Here is a 16,718-nt window from a genome sequence, read left to right on the forward strand (position 1 = left end):
AACTCGTCAAAACCGGAACTTCCGCTCATTTGGGGCGGAACTTCCGCCCCCCGGAAGTACCGGCCAAGTTCCGGATGAAGTGGGGCGTCCCCGGAAAGCTTACAGTATACTTTTGCGTGCAGAATCGTCATTTCCGGAAGTTCGCCGGAACTAGGGCGGAAGTTCCGGCCACCGGAACTTCCGGCCAACTTCCGACAAAAAACTGCTTCACGGAAACTTGAATAACTTTTGCATCCGGACTCCGATTTTGATGATCTTGGGCTTGTTTCGAAGCTAGTAACAAGCTCTACAAGATAATGCAGGGAAACATCATAGTCCAGTAAGGTAGGATAGAAATAAATGATGAAAGGTTTGACCCATCTAAAAAAGACATACTGGTAAAACCTCCAATCTTGAAAATGCAACAAGTTGCCCATGCAAAAACCATTCTCAATGAACTAGAGCTTGTCATGAGAATAAGCACAAGCTCTAAAACATCACATGGATAAGATCCAAATAAAACCAACAAAGATGATGAACCAAACTCGAAAACGCAACAAGTGATCTATGCGAAATCCGTTTTCGATGAACTAGAGCTTGTCATGAGAATAAGCACAAGCTCTAAAACATCACATGGATAAGGTCCAAATAACAACCAAGAAAGATGATGCAAGGATGCAAAGTTTTTAGCTCTCTCCGAACGATACGATCGAGTTACTCACTCGAGAGCCCTCTTGATAGTACGGCAACTAAACTATAAACCGGTCTCCAACTACACTATGAGACCGGTGAGAAAGAAACCCTATCAAGAGCAAACCTTATACTTCCGCATTCCACTTGAGATCGATGACGACGATCTTGACCTCAACAAGATGGAACGCCTTTCTTGCTTGTGTTTGCTTGACGAAGTCTTGTGGATTGCTCCCCCATAATCCACCATGGGAGAGCTTCTTCTTCGGCGCATCTTCACATAACCATGACCACCATGTGGATTGCTCCCCCATAATCCACCATGGGAGAGCTTCTTCTTCGGCGCATCTTCACATATTCATGATCACCATATGGATGGCAAGACTCAAGCAATGGACCTCTTCGAGATGGCTCATCTTGAACTTGCACTTCATTTCTCCATGGCAAGCTTCAAGCTTATGAACTCTTCGAGTTGGCTCATCTTAAACTTGCACTTCATTTCTTCATTCTTCATCATTTTAATGTCTTGAAGTAACTTGAGGGCTCACTTCATCTTCATCTTCAAGACATACTTGACACTTGATATCATTCATCAAATTCTTCTTATTGCAACCTTGAAGCCAACATATGGTTCAAGAATTGCCTATGGACAACTCCTACAAATATAACTCAATGCAAACATTAGTCCATAGGGATTGTCATTAATTACCAAAACCACACATGGGGGCTCCATGCACTTTCAATCTCCCCCATTTTGGTAATTGATGACAATCTCTTTGAGAGGGTTTATATAAGGAATTTAAGTAACAAATAAGTTGAATATATAGAGCAAACTCCCCCATAATATATGCATGTGTGAATGATCTTGACTTTCATTGCATATATTGGCATTCAAAGCCTAGTGGAGTTTCCTCTAAATATTCAACTATGCAAAGCAACAAGATGCAACGCAATAAAGGCACATGCTTAAGCACAAAACAAAGACATAACCAAATTCCCTTAAACCCTCCAAACTTCCCCCCCCATTGGCACCAATTGCCGAAATGGGTGAAAAATTTAGAAGGCCAATATAGTGAGAGTTCCTCCATAGCGTGTGCATTTCTCATAATTTGAGTGGAATCAAATGCACATATCCAATGACGAATATTCGGAAGGAATCACGCTATAGATAGGATCAAAGATTGCAAAAAGATAACAAAGTCAAGAAGCTTCAACAAATGAAGCAAGCAACCAAATGAACCACAAAGAGGATACCAAAAAAAGATAGATATTATGATAAGATCAAGAAGATTGCTCTAAATAATATGAGGAAGCTCCCCAAGGTTTGTGCACAAAACTAGACAATTTGCATTGGAGTATAAAGTGCACAAACATGGAATCATCACTCCCATAATATCATTCAAAAACAAAAGATACCAAGTGAATCAAACTCTAATGATCACCACAAGATAGTGCTCTAAATCAAATGAGGAAGCTCCCCAAGGTACATGCATAAAATAAAATGTTGCATTTGAATAAAATATGCATAACATGGAATCCTCACTCCCTCATTTAAAACACAAACATTTGTAATAGATCATTGATAGAAAAATAATCTAAACACTTGCAACAAACAAATAATTGAGCAACAAGTAAGAGGCACCATAATAAAAAGGCTCAACCAAGATGATATGTGAAAGGCATGATAAAGCATATTGTAAGACTATTACAAGGATGAGCAAAAAGCATCATCATAGTCTTCAATGAATTATATTGCTTAGCATGACCAATCAACACGCAATAAATAAATAAGATATCAAAAGGAGATGTATCATCTCTTATGTGTATAAGTTTCTCTAAGTGGGCAATATCACAAAGATATTTATCCACAAAGAAACATGCACACACAAAATAGATACGCAAGAAAAATAGTATGATATCCAAGACGAAATCATGCAATATACCAATAAGAATTTTTGCTTAATAGCATGGCCAAAGGCTCAATTTTATCTTATTGTACATTCATGAACTTCAACCACAAACAAATAAAATACATCACAAATATCAACAAGGGATAGAAGATAGTTGGGATGCATTTGAGAAAGGCAACAAGTATCACAAACGAGGATACCAAAAGAAGTAACTAAATTTGCACTTTCATCTATATTGCACATGTGAGAGCCTTGAGGAATTGATATGCAATAAAATTGCTAGATAGGCATAGTTGGGATGGATGAATCATGAGCATGATTTAAAATACTTCCCAACAAATGCACTCATCTCAAATTACTCACATTCACAATAAAGAGGTTTCATTAAAAGTTTTGCAAGAAGCACAACATTTGCAAATCAAGAGATTCATGCCAAGATGCAACCACATGGTTGGATGCTAGAAAAATATGCATGAGAAGATACTTGTTACTGAGATAGCATTGGTGTGGATGTAGTAGATATGTGTTCGTTGACCATCCTAGCTTGCCTCAAGTTACCATTGAGTCACCACTTCTTCCCAAGAGTGAGACAAACATCCAATGCATATCCATTGCACCTAACACAAAGGTAAGTACAAAATGGTCCCCAAACTAATTGGGTCCGAAGTAGTTAGACATACTACAACATATAGGACAAACTCCACAATACTATGTGCCTATAGATATGAAATTGAATTTCATGCACATCTTAGCCAAATTAGGATTTGATGGAGTTTACCCTATATATTGGATCAAAGAAAGTAACACATGCCATAAGATATACATATATTAAATATGCATGCACAATACTTTCAAGAACCAAAGAAAGATACAATTTGGACAAAACACCAAATAAATCAAGAGACAATGGTTGTCCAAATTATATCAAAGAATCAAATCAACACAAGATTGACTCCAAGAATTATCTCATTATAAGAAGCTAATTAAACCTAAACACAAAAGAATGAGATAACTAACTCCCAAGAGATCAAGGTTCCAACAAATAAACCAAACCCTCGAAACTTTTTATGATGGCACAAAAGTACCAAAAAAAATTATGTCTCCCAAAACCAAATTTTTGATAGTGATAAAGAGATGTTAAGCATTCTAACAATATAGGAGAGCTCCCCCAAGATTAGTGCATTATCTAGGATTTTGCATATGAATACAAAATGCACAAAACTAGGATCATCACGCTACCTATATCTACTAAAATGCTAAGAAAGTTTCAATAGACAAATTAGATCCATAAGATGCATATTTACACCAAATAAAGCATATGGTAAAAGATAAGAGTTAACCATCATGCAAATAGAGTTTCTTGATAGCTTCAATTAGTCATACCAACATGCAAAGCAATTAATAGTATTCATACCAACATGCAAAGCAATTAATAGTATGCATACCAACATGCAAAGCAATTAATAGTATGACTTGAAGCACATGGTTTTCCAAAATTGTATTGAGGGACACATTGTGAAAAACCATGCCAAGAAAAACTTTCATAACCAAGATCTACAAAGATATTAGCTATGAAGCCATTTAAATAAATTGGAACTTGTTTGAGCAAACATGCCACATAGGAGAGAGATAATTTACAATATCAATTCTATGTGACACAACCTCAAATGTTCACATTTTCTAGGCTTGTAATATACACAAAGCTTATTACTCCTCCATAATGTGATAAGGAATTTAGTTTCACAAGAGGCAAATAAGATCCAACTAGAGATATTAATGGACATTTAGAATTTGAATTTCTCATGAAGATGATATCACATAGAGACTAGATAATCTTGCAATATCAATTCTAAGTGATATTCCTCATGTACACACATTGTTAGGATCATGAAATTCCCAAAGGAATATCACTCCCCCAAAATGGGATAGTCCATTAATCGCTCATAAGAGCCATATAAGATACAACAAGATGCAAAGTGGCTCCAACACCAACACAAGTACACGGTGTGCAACCCAACATACATAGACTTGATTTCTCAAGAAAAAAGCAAGTAGGAAGCACAACATATACAAACACATGCTAGGAACAAAACTAACACATGCAAAGGGGCGAGTAACTTTCAATATAAGTGAGTTGAGAACATGTTACCGCAAGGAGGAACATTGAATACATGATAGAAGCAAGATAACCAAAAGACTTGGCTTGAGATAATATAAATGATGAAGATCCATTAATTCTTCATGATGTAGCCAAGTCTCCAATGCCCTCCAACAAGCACCTATTGATAAAGTTTTGAATTGTTGGTCCCCAACTAAGTTGGGTCCTAAGAGGTTAGTCACAATAGGCTTGGCAACCCAAATGGTTCTTTTCTTGACACCACTTTGAGTACCAACAAATTTGGCAAACACATTGCCACCCTCATCCTTACGAAGAGAATAAACATCATCAATGGTGATAGAGTTGGATGAGGTACCGATAGTGCAAAAGGAGGAGATGTGGCCCTTCTCACGGCATATGTAGCAAGTTCTTTTCTTCTCCTTCTCACTAGATTTCTCCACAATGGGAGCATTGGCTTGCTTCCTCTTGGGAAGTGGCATTTCTTCAACTTGAGATTGAATATGAGTTTGAGCTTGAGGCCGCTTCCCTTTTTGCTTCTTCTTCAAAGGGCAAGATCTAACATGGTGCCCTTCAATATTGCACTTGAAGCAAACAATCTTGGCCGGGTCTTTGACTTGTACTTGTCCCTTCTTATTCTTGTTGTTCTTGGACTTGTTCTTGTTGTTGGATTTGAATCCAAGTCCACGCTTGTCATTGGGGGATTGTTGCATACTCAACATCGTGTCAAGTTTGCATTTCCCTTCATGACTCTTTACCAAGTCGTTCTTCAAAGAAGTGACTTGGGCCTTGAGCTCTTTGATTTCCTCTACATGGTTAGTAACAACACAAGTACTAGAGGAAGTAGAATCTTCATTGTTAGAGCAACAAGGCAAGTAAGATAATTCATCACAAGATTTAGCAATATTATGAGTGGATGAATTACTAGGACTAGCACATGGCAATATAGCATTTTGAGTAGTAGTGCTAGTATCCACACGAGGCTCACAAGGTGTTTCCTTTGATATGATAGCCTCATGAGCTAACTTTAGCCTATCATGAGAGGCTAGAAGATCCTCATGGGAGCTAGAAAGCTTTCCATGATTTTCTTCCAATTTCCCATAATTGCTAGTTAGCAAATCAAGTTGAGCCCTTAGCTCAACATTCTCCTTCAAGGTAGATGCTTCACAAGAAGTAGAGTTAGTAGCACAAGCATCATTATCAATAGCAATAGGAGAATGCAAGTTGGCATGCTCTTTTAGATAAGAAGCTTTAAGTTGCTCATGCGACTCGGTGAGTTTGGTGAGCGCACTCTCAATGACCCTTGAGCCCTTTTTGAGTTGCTCAAAATTCTCAAGGAGTTTAGCATTAACAAACACAAGCTTATCATTTTTTAGCTTTAGTTCATTTGCCATCTCAAGAGCTCTATCATGGTTTTCCTTTTCTCTAGACAATTCTAGAGCAAAGGTCTCCTCAAGAGCTTCCTTGATGGTTTGTTCTTCTTCAAGTTCATTCTTTAATGATGCTACATCGTCGGCATACTCTCGTTCAAGAGCACCCTTTTTATCAATGGTGTTCTCATGCATCCAAATAAGTTTTTGGCTCTCAATAGCGGTAGTCAAGATTTCAAAGAAGTGAGAGCTAGCAATTTTATCTTTGTAGAGAACCTTGAATACACTCATACCCTTATCGCGTAGAGAGACAACCCAATCCTCTTCTTCATATTCATCCTCATCCTTATCACCACGAGAAATATTAGGTTCCTGATACGTCTCCAACGTATCCATAATTTCTGTCGTTCCATGCTTGTTTTATGACAATACTTACATGTTTTGCTTGCACTTTATGATGATTTCATGCATTTTCCGGAACTAACCTATTAACAAGATGCCACAGTGCCGGTTCTCGTTTCTCGCTGTTTTTGGTTCCGGAAAGGCTGTTCGGGCAATATTCTCGAATTCGACGAAACGAAGACCAAACCTCCTATTTTTCCCGGAAGCACCCAGAACACCGAAGAAGAGTCGGAGAGGGTCCAGAGGGCCACCACACCATAGGGCGGCGCGGCCTGGCCTGGGCCCGCGCCGGCCTGTGGTGGGGAGCCCCCAGGTGCCCCCTGCGCCGCCTCTTCGCCTATAAAACCCCTTTCGACCTAAAAACACCGTACGACTTGACGAAACTCCAGAAAGACTCCAGGGGCGCCGCCACCATCGCGAAACTCCAATTCGGGGGACAGAACTCTCTGTCCCGGCACCTCGCCGGGCGGGGAAGTGCCCCGGAAGCCATCTCCATCAACGCCATCGCCTCCATCATGCTCCGTGAGTAGTTCCCCCATGGACTACGGGTTCTAGCTGTAGCTAGTCGGTATTCTCTCCCCATGTACTTCAATACAATGATCTCATGAGCTGCCTTACATGATTGAGATTCATCCGATGTAATCGGTGTTGTGTTTGTCGGGATCCGATGGATTGTTACATTATGATTGTCTATCTACAAAGTTTATGAAGTTATTGTTGCTCGCAATCTTGTTATGCTTAATGCTTGTCACTAGGGCCCGAGTGCCATGATCTTAGATTTGAGCTCTATACTTATTGCTTAGATTGTATCTACAAGTTGTATGCACATGTCACCGTCCGGAACCAAAGGCCCCGAAGTGACGAAATCGGGACAACCGGAGGGGATGGCGGTGATGTGAGGGACACATGTTTTCACGGAGTGTTAATGCTTTGCTCCGGTGCTCTATTAAAAGGAGTACCTTAATATCCAGAAGTTTCCCTTGAGGCCCGGCTGCCACCGGCTGGTAGGACAAAAGATGTTGTGCAAGTTTCTCATTGCGAGCACGTACGACTATTATTGGAAAACATGCCTACATGATTAATGATCTTGATATTCTGTCTTAATGCTATTTCAATCCTATCAATTGCCCGACTGTAATTTGTTCACCCAACACTTGTTATTGGAGAGTTACCACTAGTGTAGATAGCTGGGAACCCCGGTCCATCTTTCATCATCATATACTTGTTCTACATGTCAACTCGTTTTCCGGTGCCATTGCTCTCATATTACTATTACTGCTGCCGTGTTACTCGGTACTCACTGCTCTCATATCATCGCTACTTTCACATCACCCCCGTTACTAGTGTTTTTCCAGGTGCAGCTGAATTGACAACTCAGTTGTTAAGGCTTATAAGTATTCTTTACCTCCCCTTGTGTCGAATCAATAAATTTGGGTTTTACTTCCCTCGAAGACTCGTTGCGATCCCCTATACTTGTGGGTCATCAAGACTATTTTCTCGGCGCCGTTGCCGGGGAGGCATAGCTCTACTCATAAGTTCACCTGGGGAGTACACTCTACCTCTCTCTCTACTTTTATTTTATTTTGTTTTGCTAGTTTACTTTTGTCTAGTTTATTTGTGCTTAGTTTATTATTGTCTAGTATTAGTTTGCTTAGTTTACTTTTGTCTAGTTTATTTCAGTTTTGTTTTACTTTCCTCATATACCCAAAAATCCATGAAAATTTGAAAAATCGAAAAATTAAAAACTGCTGTTATGGGAGAACCAACAACCTACTTGGAGCTTATAGAATGCTATAATAATTATAGAGAATCAAGAACTGGTAAAATAATGAGTGCTATGATAGAAAAATTGAATACAATTGCTAAAATCTTGCTTGAACGCCATGATATAAACTGTTGCTCTCAACAGGATACTAAACATCTTAAATTTCAATGTGGCTTTAGTGAGGAATTTTTAATTAAGAACTATAATCGGAATTGCTATATTCATTATGGGTTCGAAGAGGTAGAACAATTTGTCTTATTTATGGGAGCCTCCGAGATAGAATCCTTCATGGTTGAGAATTATGAAACTTGTGTTGTTTGTAAGGGCCTTAAAGATTATGTCTCTACTATCCTTAATTCTTGCATAGAATGCTACAGTAGGAATCCTTATATCCTTGATTATAAAGAGAGACACATTAATGCACAAGAATGCACTCACAATTTGCGGGAACTCGCGGAAGAAGAAATTGATGAACCCGAAAGCTCATTGGATGAAAAAGAGGAGGAAATTGATGAACTCTGGAAGCTCATTGGATGAAAAAGAAGAGGAGAGCGACGAACAAAAGGAGGAAGAATGGATTAGCTACCCATGCCAACCTTCTAATGAGAGTAACTCTTTATCTCTTACACTATTTGATTGTCCTCCATGCTTACCCGAAGAGGTTGAATGTTATGTTCCTGTGGATTCTCTTGAAATAGTACCTATGAGTAATACTTGTGAGAATGATTATGCTACTCGTTATCTATGATAATCCATGCTACTTTGATAAATCTTATGATAATGCTTTGTTTGTGCCTCGATGTCGAAATGCATGGTACTAAAGAATTTTGTTTGGCAAATGTCTATGATAAAGCTCTAGATGATGGTCCTATGTTACTTGATAAAATTAATTGTACTACTAATGAAAATGGGATTGGAGAGTTCTTGACTTATTCTATGAGTCCCATATCTATTGAGATTGATCAACTACCTTGTTATATTATTGATAAAAGTAAGTTTGAAAGTTTTAATTCCACTATTCTTGAACTTGATAAAAATTATGTGTTTGGAAATCATGAAAAGTATGCTGCATATGATAGTTATATTGTTGAGTTTGTTCATGAAGCTACTGAAAATTATTATGAGAGAGGAAAATATGGTGGTAGAAATTTTCATGGTACTAATACACCTCTCTATGTGCTTAAAATTTTGAAGTTACACTTGTTCTATCTTCCTATGCTTGTTACTTTGCTTTTCATGAACTTGTTTATTTACAAGATTCCTATGCATAGGAAGCATGTTAGACTTAAATGTGTTTTGAATTTGCCTCTTGATGCTCTCTTTTGCTTCAAATACTATTTCTTACGAGTGCATCATTAAAACTGTTGAGCCCATCTTAACGGCTATAAAGAAAGCAACTTCTTGGGAGATAACCCATGTGTTATTTTGCTACAGTACCTTGTTTTATATTTGTGTCTTGGAAGTTGTTTACTACTGTAGCAAACTCTCCTTATCTTAGTTTTGTGTTTTGTTGTGCCAAGTGAAGCCTCTAATCGAAGGTTGATACTAGATTTGGATTACTGCGCAGAAACAGATTTCTTTGCTGTCACGAATCTGGGGCTAATTCTCTGTAGGTAACTCAGAAAATTATGCCAATTTACGTGAGTGATCCTCAGATATGTACGCAACTTTCATTAGTTTTGAGTTTTCTGATTTGAGCAACGGAAGTATTTTATTAAAATTCGTCTTTACTGGCTGTTCTGTTTTGGCAGATTCTGTCTCTGTTTTTTTGCATTGTCTCTTGTGGACTTTAAGCGAGGTTTTCTAGACGTAGAGGGCTGTAGCTAATGTTTTATTGAGTTCTTGCAATGTGCCACTACAGGACCAAGGTGGATTCAAATTTTTTTGAGTACTAACCCCTCTAATGAAGTTTATGAGAAGTTTGGTGTGAAGGAAGTTTTCAAAGGTCAAGAGAGGAGGATGATATATGATTAAGAAGAGTGAAAAGTCTAAGCTTGGGGATGCCCCCGTGGTTCATCCCTGCATATTTCAAGAAGACTCAAGCGTCTAAGCTTGGGGATTCCCAAGGCATCCCCTTCTTCATCAACTTATCAGGTTCCTCCCCTGAAACTATATTTTTATTCGGTCACATCATATGTGTTTTACTTGGAGCGTCTGTGTGCTTTTATTTTTGTTTTTGTTTGAATAAATTCGGATCCTAGCAATCCATGTTTGGGAGAGAGACACGCTCCGCTTTTTCATATGAACGCTTGTTCTTCGTTTTACTTTTAATGTTCAATGATAAAAGTTGGAAGCTATTGCACTTATTTATATTTGGTTGGAAAAGGAAAATGCCTCATATATCTTGGATAATTTGACACTTGGCAATTGTTTTGAGCTCTCAAGTAGATCATGATTAAGTTTTTTCATGTAGTCTAAGCCTATTAGTGGAGAACTACTCGTAGAGCTTGTTGAAATTGGTTTGCATAATTGATCTCTCTTAAGGTCTAGATATTTTCTGGTAAAAGTGTTTGAGCAACAAGGAAGACAGTGTAGAGTATTATAATGCTTGCAATATGTTCTTATGTAAGTTTTGTTGTACCGGTTCATACTTGTGTTTGCTTCAAACAACCTTGCTAGCCTAAACCTTGTATCGAGAGGGAATACTTCTCATGCATCCAAAATACTTGAGCCAACCACTATGCCATGTGTGTCCACTATACCTACCTACTATGTGGTATTTCCTGCCATTCCAAAGTAAATTGCTTGAGTGCTACCTTTAAACAATTCAAAATTTATCATCTCTGATTTGTGTCAATGTTTTATAGCTCATGAGGAAGTATGTGGTGTTTATCTTTCAATCTTGTTGGGCAACTTTCACCAATGGACTAGTGGCTTCATCCGCTTATCCAATAATTTTGCAAAAAGAGCCGGCAATGGGATTCCCGAGTCCCAAATTAATTAACCAAAATAGACACTCCTCCATGGTATGTGATTGTTGGACGGCACCCGAGGATTCGGTTAGCCATGGCTTGTGTAAGCAAAGGTTGGGAGGAGTGTCATCATAATAAAACTAAAATAAAAGGGCACTCCTTCATGGTATGAGATTGTTGGCGGGCACCCGAGGATTCGGTTAGCCATGGTTTGTGAAAGAAAGGTTGGAAGGAGTGCCACCCAAAAATAAAAATAATTCATGGGAGCCGCTCTTGAAGGTTTGTCTGGCAAGGGGGTTAGAGTGCCCACTACCATTCGTTGACAACAACAAACACCTCTCAAAACTTTACTTTTATGCTCTCTTTATGTTTTCAAAACCAAAGCTCTAGCACAAATATAACAATCGATGCTTCCCTCGTAGAAGGGCCATTCTTTTACTTTATGTTGAGTCAGTTTACCTACTTCCTTCCATCTTAGAAGCAAACACTTGTGTCAACTGTGCATTGATTCTTACATACTTGCATATTTGCATTCATCATATTACTTTATGTTGACAATTATCCATGAGATATGCATGTTGAAAGTTGAAAGCAATCGCTGAAACTTATATCTTCCTTTGTGTTGCTTCGATGCCTTTACTTTGAACTTATTGCTTTATGAGTTAACTCTTGCGCAAGACCATTGATGCTTGTCTTGAAAGTACTATTCATGAAAAGTTTTGCTATATGTTATCTACTTGTTAGCAACTATAGATCATTGCCTTGAGTCACTTCATTCATTTCATATGCTTTGTAATAGTATGATCAAGGTTATGTAAGTAGCATGTCACTACGGAAATTATTCTTTTTATCGTTTACCTGCTCGGGACGAGCAGAACTAAGCTTGGGGATGCCGATACGTCTCCAACGTATCCATAATTTCTGTCGTTCCATGCTTGTTTTATGACAATACTTACATGTTTTGCTTGCACTTTATGATGATTTCATGCATTTTCCGGAACTAACCTATTAACAAGATGCCACGGTGCCGGTTCTCGTTTTCTGCTGTTTTTGGTTCCGGAAAGGCTGTTCGGGCAATATTCTCTCGAATTCGACGAAACAAAGACCAAACCTCCTATTTTTCCCGGAAGCACCCAGAACACCGAAGAAGAGTCGGAGAGGGGCCAGAGGGCCACCACATCATAGGGCGGCGCGGCCTGGCCTGGGCCCGCGCCGGCCTGTGGTGGGGAGCCCCCAGGTGCCTCCCTACGCCGCCTCTTCGCCTATAAAACCCCTTTCGACCTAAAAACACCGTACGACTTGACGAAACTCCAGAAAGACTCCAGGGGCGCCACCACCATCGCGAAACTCCAATTCGGGGGACAGAACTCTCTGTCCCGGCACCCTGCCGGGGCGGGGAAGTGCCCCCGGAATCCATCTCCATCAACGCCATCGCCACCATCATGCTCCGTGAGTAGTTCCCCCATGGACTACGGGTTCTAGCTGTAGCTAGTCGGTATTCTCTCCCCATGTACTTCAATACAATGATCTCATGAGCTGCCTTACATGATTGAGATTCATCTGATGTAATCGGTGTTGTGTTTGTCGGGATCCGATGGATTGTTACATTATGATTGTCTATCTACAAAGTTTATGAAGTTATTGTTGCTGCAATCTTGTTATGCTTAATGCTTGTCACTAGGGCCCGAGTGCCATGATCTTAGATTTGAGCTCTATACTTATTGCTTAGATTGTATCTACAAGTTGTATGCACATGTCACCGTCCGGAACCAAAGGCCCCGAAGTGACGAAATCGGGACAACCGGAGGGGATGGCGGTGATGTGAGGGACACATGTTTTCACGGAGTGTTAATGCTTTGCTCCGGTGCTCTATTAAAAGGAGTACCTTAATATCCAAGTAGTTTCCCTTGAGGCCCGGCTGCCACCGGCTGGTAGGACAAAAGATGTTGTGCAAGTTTCTCATTGCGAGCACGTACGACTATTATTGGAAAACATGCCTACATGATTAATGATCTTGATATTCTGTCTTAATGCTATTTCAATCCTATCAATTGCCCGACTGTAATTTGTTCACCCAACACTTGTTATTGGAGAGTTACCACTAGTGTAGATAGCTGGGAACCCCGGTCCATCTTTCATCATCATATACTTGTTCTACATGTCAACTGTTTTCTGGTGACATTGCTCTCATATTACTATTACTGCTGCTGTGTTACTCGGTACTACTGCTCTCATATCACTGCTACTTTCACATCACCCCTGTTACTAGTGTTTTTCCAGGTGCAGCTGAATTGACAACTCAGTTGTTAAGGCTTATAACTATTCTTTACCTCCCCTTGTGTCGAATCAATAAATTTGGGTTTTACTTCCCTCGAAGACTGTTGCGATCCCCTATACTTGTGGGTCATCAGTTCCATGGTAGGAGGTACCGTGGAACCCTTGGCCATAAGGCATATATGAGGACCGTGAGATAAAGATGAGGAGTTACTTGAGGCTCCTTTCAAGATCTTGTCTTGACCAATAGAATTTTTGGTTTCCTCTACATTGTTAGTCACATAACCACTAGAGGAAATAGAAGCATTTTTATCATGGTCACAAGACAAAGAAAGCATATCATCTTGAGATTTATTCAACAAACTTACACATGATATGCAAGGACTATTAACACAAGCATGTAGATGATTTATAGTGCTATATGTGTTTATGTCCATAGATGAAGCATTGCAATGAGATAGAGATGAAGAATCATCATTATTAAGCTCAATATCAACATTGCAATTTTCATCACCACTCACCATATCATTACCCTGTGTCTTGCCACACATTGGTGAAGTGGAAGAAGATGAGACCTCATCACGGCCGGAAGTGGAAGCAATACAATCATCCTTAATAATATTGGACACATCATATTTATCTTGAATCTTTGTCCATAACTCATGAGCGCTCCCAAAAGGCATGATTGAAGAGGTAACTACATTGCTCACAACAATGGAAAACACATGAGAAGCAAGAGCATCGAGACAAGAGTTTTTCTTCTCCTCATAAGATAAATTTTGGGGATCCTTAGGAGAAGACAAACCCATGTCAAGAAAACGCTCCATGTTCGGGGAAATACCCCGCAAAATATTAATCACATAAATTTTCCATAGATCATAATTTGTGCCATCAAATATAAAAAAGTTATTGTGATCTAATCCCCTAACCGACATCTTTACTCTCAAGGCGGTGAAGCCTAAGAACGAGAGACCTTGCTCTGATACCAATTGAAAGGACACGGATGTCGCCTAGAGGGGGGGTGAATAGGCGATTTAAAACTTTTACGAGATGGGCTTAACAAATGCGGAATAAAACTAGCGTTTACTTTTTCAAGCCCAAAGCCTATATACTATGGTTCACCTATGTGCACCAACAACTTATTCTAAGCAATACAAGCAAGTATGTGATAGCAAGATATATATAACTTCAAGCACGATGGCTATCACAAGGTAAGGTGCATAAGTAAAGAGCTCGGGTATAGAGATAACCGAGGCACGCGGGAGACGATGATTTATCCCGGAGTTCACACTCTTGCGAGTGCTAATCTCCGGTGGAGAGGTGCGGTTGCTTAGTGCTCCCGAACGCCACAAGAGGCTCACCTTGAGGTGTGGTTGCTCGATGCACACCAACGCCACAAAGGCCTCACCCCAAGATGCGGTACTCACACCACACACCGAACGCCACGAAGGCACCTCACCTAAATCTCCGGTGACCCTCGCCACAAAGGCCTAGGTCACGGTTCCACTAAGGGATTTCCTTCGAGGCGGAAACCGGGCCTTACACAAAGATTGGGGCACACATCCACAACTTAATTGGAGGCTCCCAACAAATCGCCACAAAGGCCTCAAATCCGTCTAGGGTTTCAAGAACCCAAGAGTAACAACTTTCTTGCTTTCACTTCCACGAATCACCGTGGAGAACTCAAACCGATGCACCAAATGCAATGACAAGAACACCACAAAGATGCTCAAGTCCTTCTCTCTCAAATTCCAACAAAGCTACAAAAGCTATTGGGGGAATAAGAGAGGAAGAACAAATAGGAGAAGGAACACCAAATTTCTCCAAGATCTAGATCTAGTGGATTCCCCTCACAAAGAGAGGGATTTGATTGGTGAAGGTGTAGATCTAGATCTCCTCTATCTATCTCTCAAATAGATGCAAGATTCATGGGAGGGAGAGGGAGATAGCAAGCTCAAAGAAGGTCAACAATGGGGGCAAAAACGAGCTCCAACGGATGTGGAACATTGGGGAAGAAGACCCCCTTAAATAGGGCAAGAGAAATCTGCCCGTTATGCACAAAACTCGTCAAAACCGGAACTTCCGATCATTTGGGGCGGAACTTCCGCCCCCCGGAAGTACCGGCCAAGTTCCGGATGAAGTGGGGCGTCCCCGGAAAGCTTACAGTATACTTTTGCGTGCAGAATCGTCATTTCCGGAAGTTCGCCGGAACTAGGGCGGAAGTTCCGGCCACCGGAACTTCCGGCCAACTTCCGGCCAAAAAACTGCTTCACGGAAACTTGAATAACTTTTGCATCCGGACTCCGATTTTGATGATCTTGGGCTTGTTTCGAAGCTAGTAACAAGCTCTACAAGATAATGCAGGGAACCATCATAGTCCAGTAAGGTAGGATAGAAATAAATGATGAAAGGTTTGACCTATCTAAAAAAGACATACCGGTAAAACCTCCAATCTTGAAAATGCAACAAGTTGCCCATGCAAAAACCATTCTCAATGAACTAGAGCTTGTCATGAGAATAAGCACAAGCTCTAAAACATCACATGGATAAGATCCAAATAAAACCAAGAAAGATGATGAACCAAACTCGAAAACGCAACAAGTGATCTATGCGAAATCCGTTTTCGATGAACTAGAGCTTGTCATGAGAATAAGCACAAGCTCTAAAACATCACATGGATAAGGTCCAAATAACAACCAAGAAAGATGATGCAAGGATGCAAAGTTTTGAGCTCTCTCCGAACGATACGATCGAGTTACTCACTCGAGAGCCCTCTTGATAGTACGGCAACTAAACTATAAACCGGTCTCCAACTACACTATGAGACCGGTGAGAAAGAAACCCTATCAAGATCAAATCTTATACTTCCGCATTCCACTTGAGATCGATGACGACAATCTTGACCTCAACAAGATGGAACGCCTTTCTTGCTTGTGTTTGCTTGACGAAGTCTTGTGGATTGCTCCCCCATAATCCACCATGGGAGAGCTTCTTCTTCGGCGCATCTTCACATAACCATGACCACCATGTGGATTGCTCCCCCATAATCCACCATGGGAGAGCTTCTTCTTCGGCGCATCTTCACATATTCATGATCACCATATGGATGGCAAGACTCAAGCAAAGGACCTCTTCGAGATGGCTCATCTTGAACTTGCACTTCATTTCTCCATGGCAAGCTTCAAGCTTATGAACTCTTCGAGTTGGCTCATCTTAAACTTGCACTTCATTTCTTCATTCTTCATCATTTTAATGTCTTGAAGTAACTTGAGGGCTCACTTCATCTTCATCTTCAAGACA

The sequence above is a fragment of the Lolium rigidum genome, chromosome 3 (assembly GCF_022539505.1).
Source record: "Lolium rigidum isolate FL_2022 chromosome 3, APGP_CSIRO_Lrig_0.1, whole genome shotgun sequence".
In the NCBI taxonomy this organism is placed as follows: domain Eukaryota; kingdom Viridiplantae; phylum Streptophyta; class Magnoliopsida; order Poales; family Poaceae; genus Lolium; species Lolium rigidum.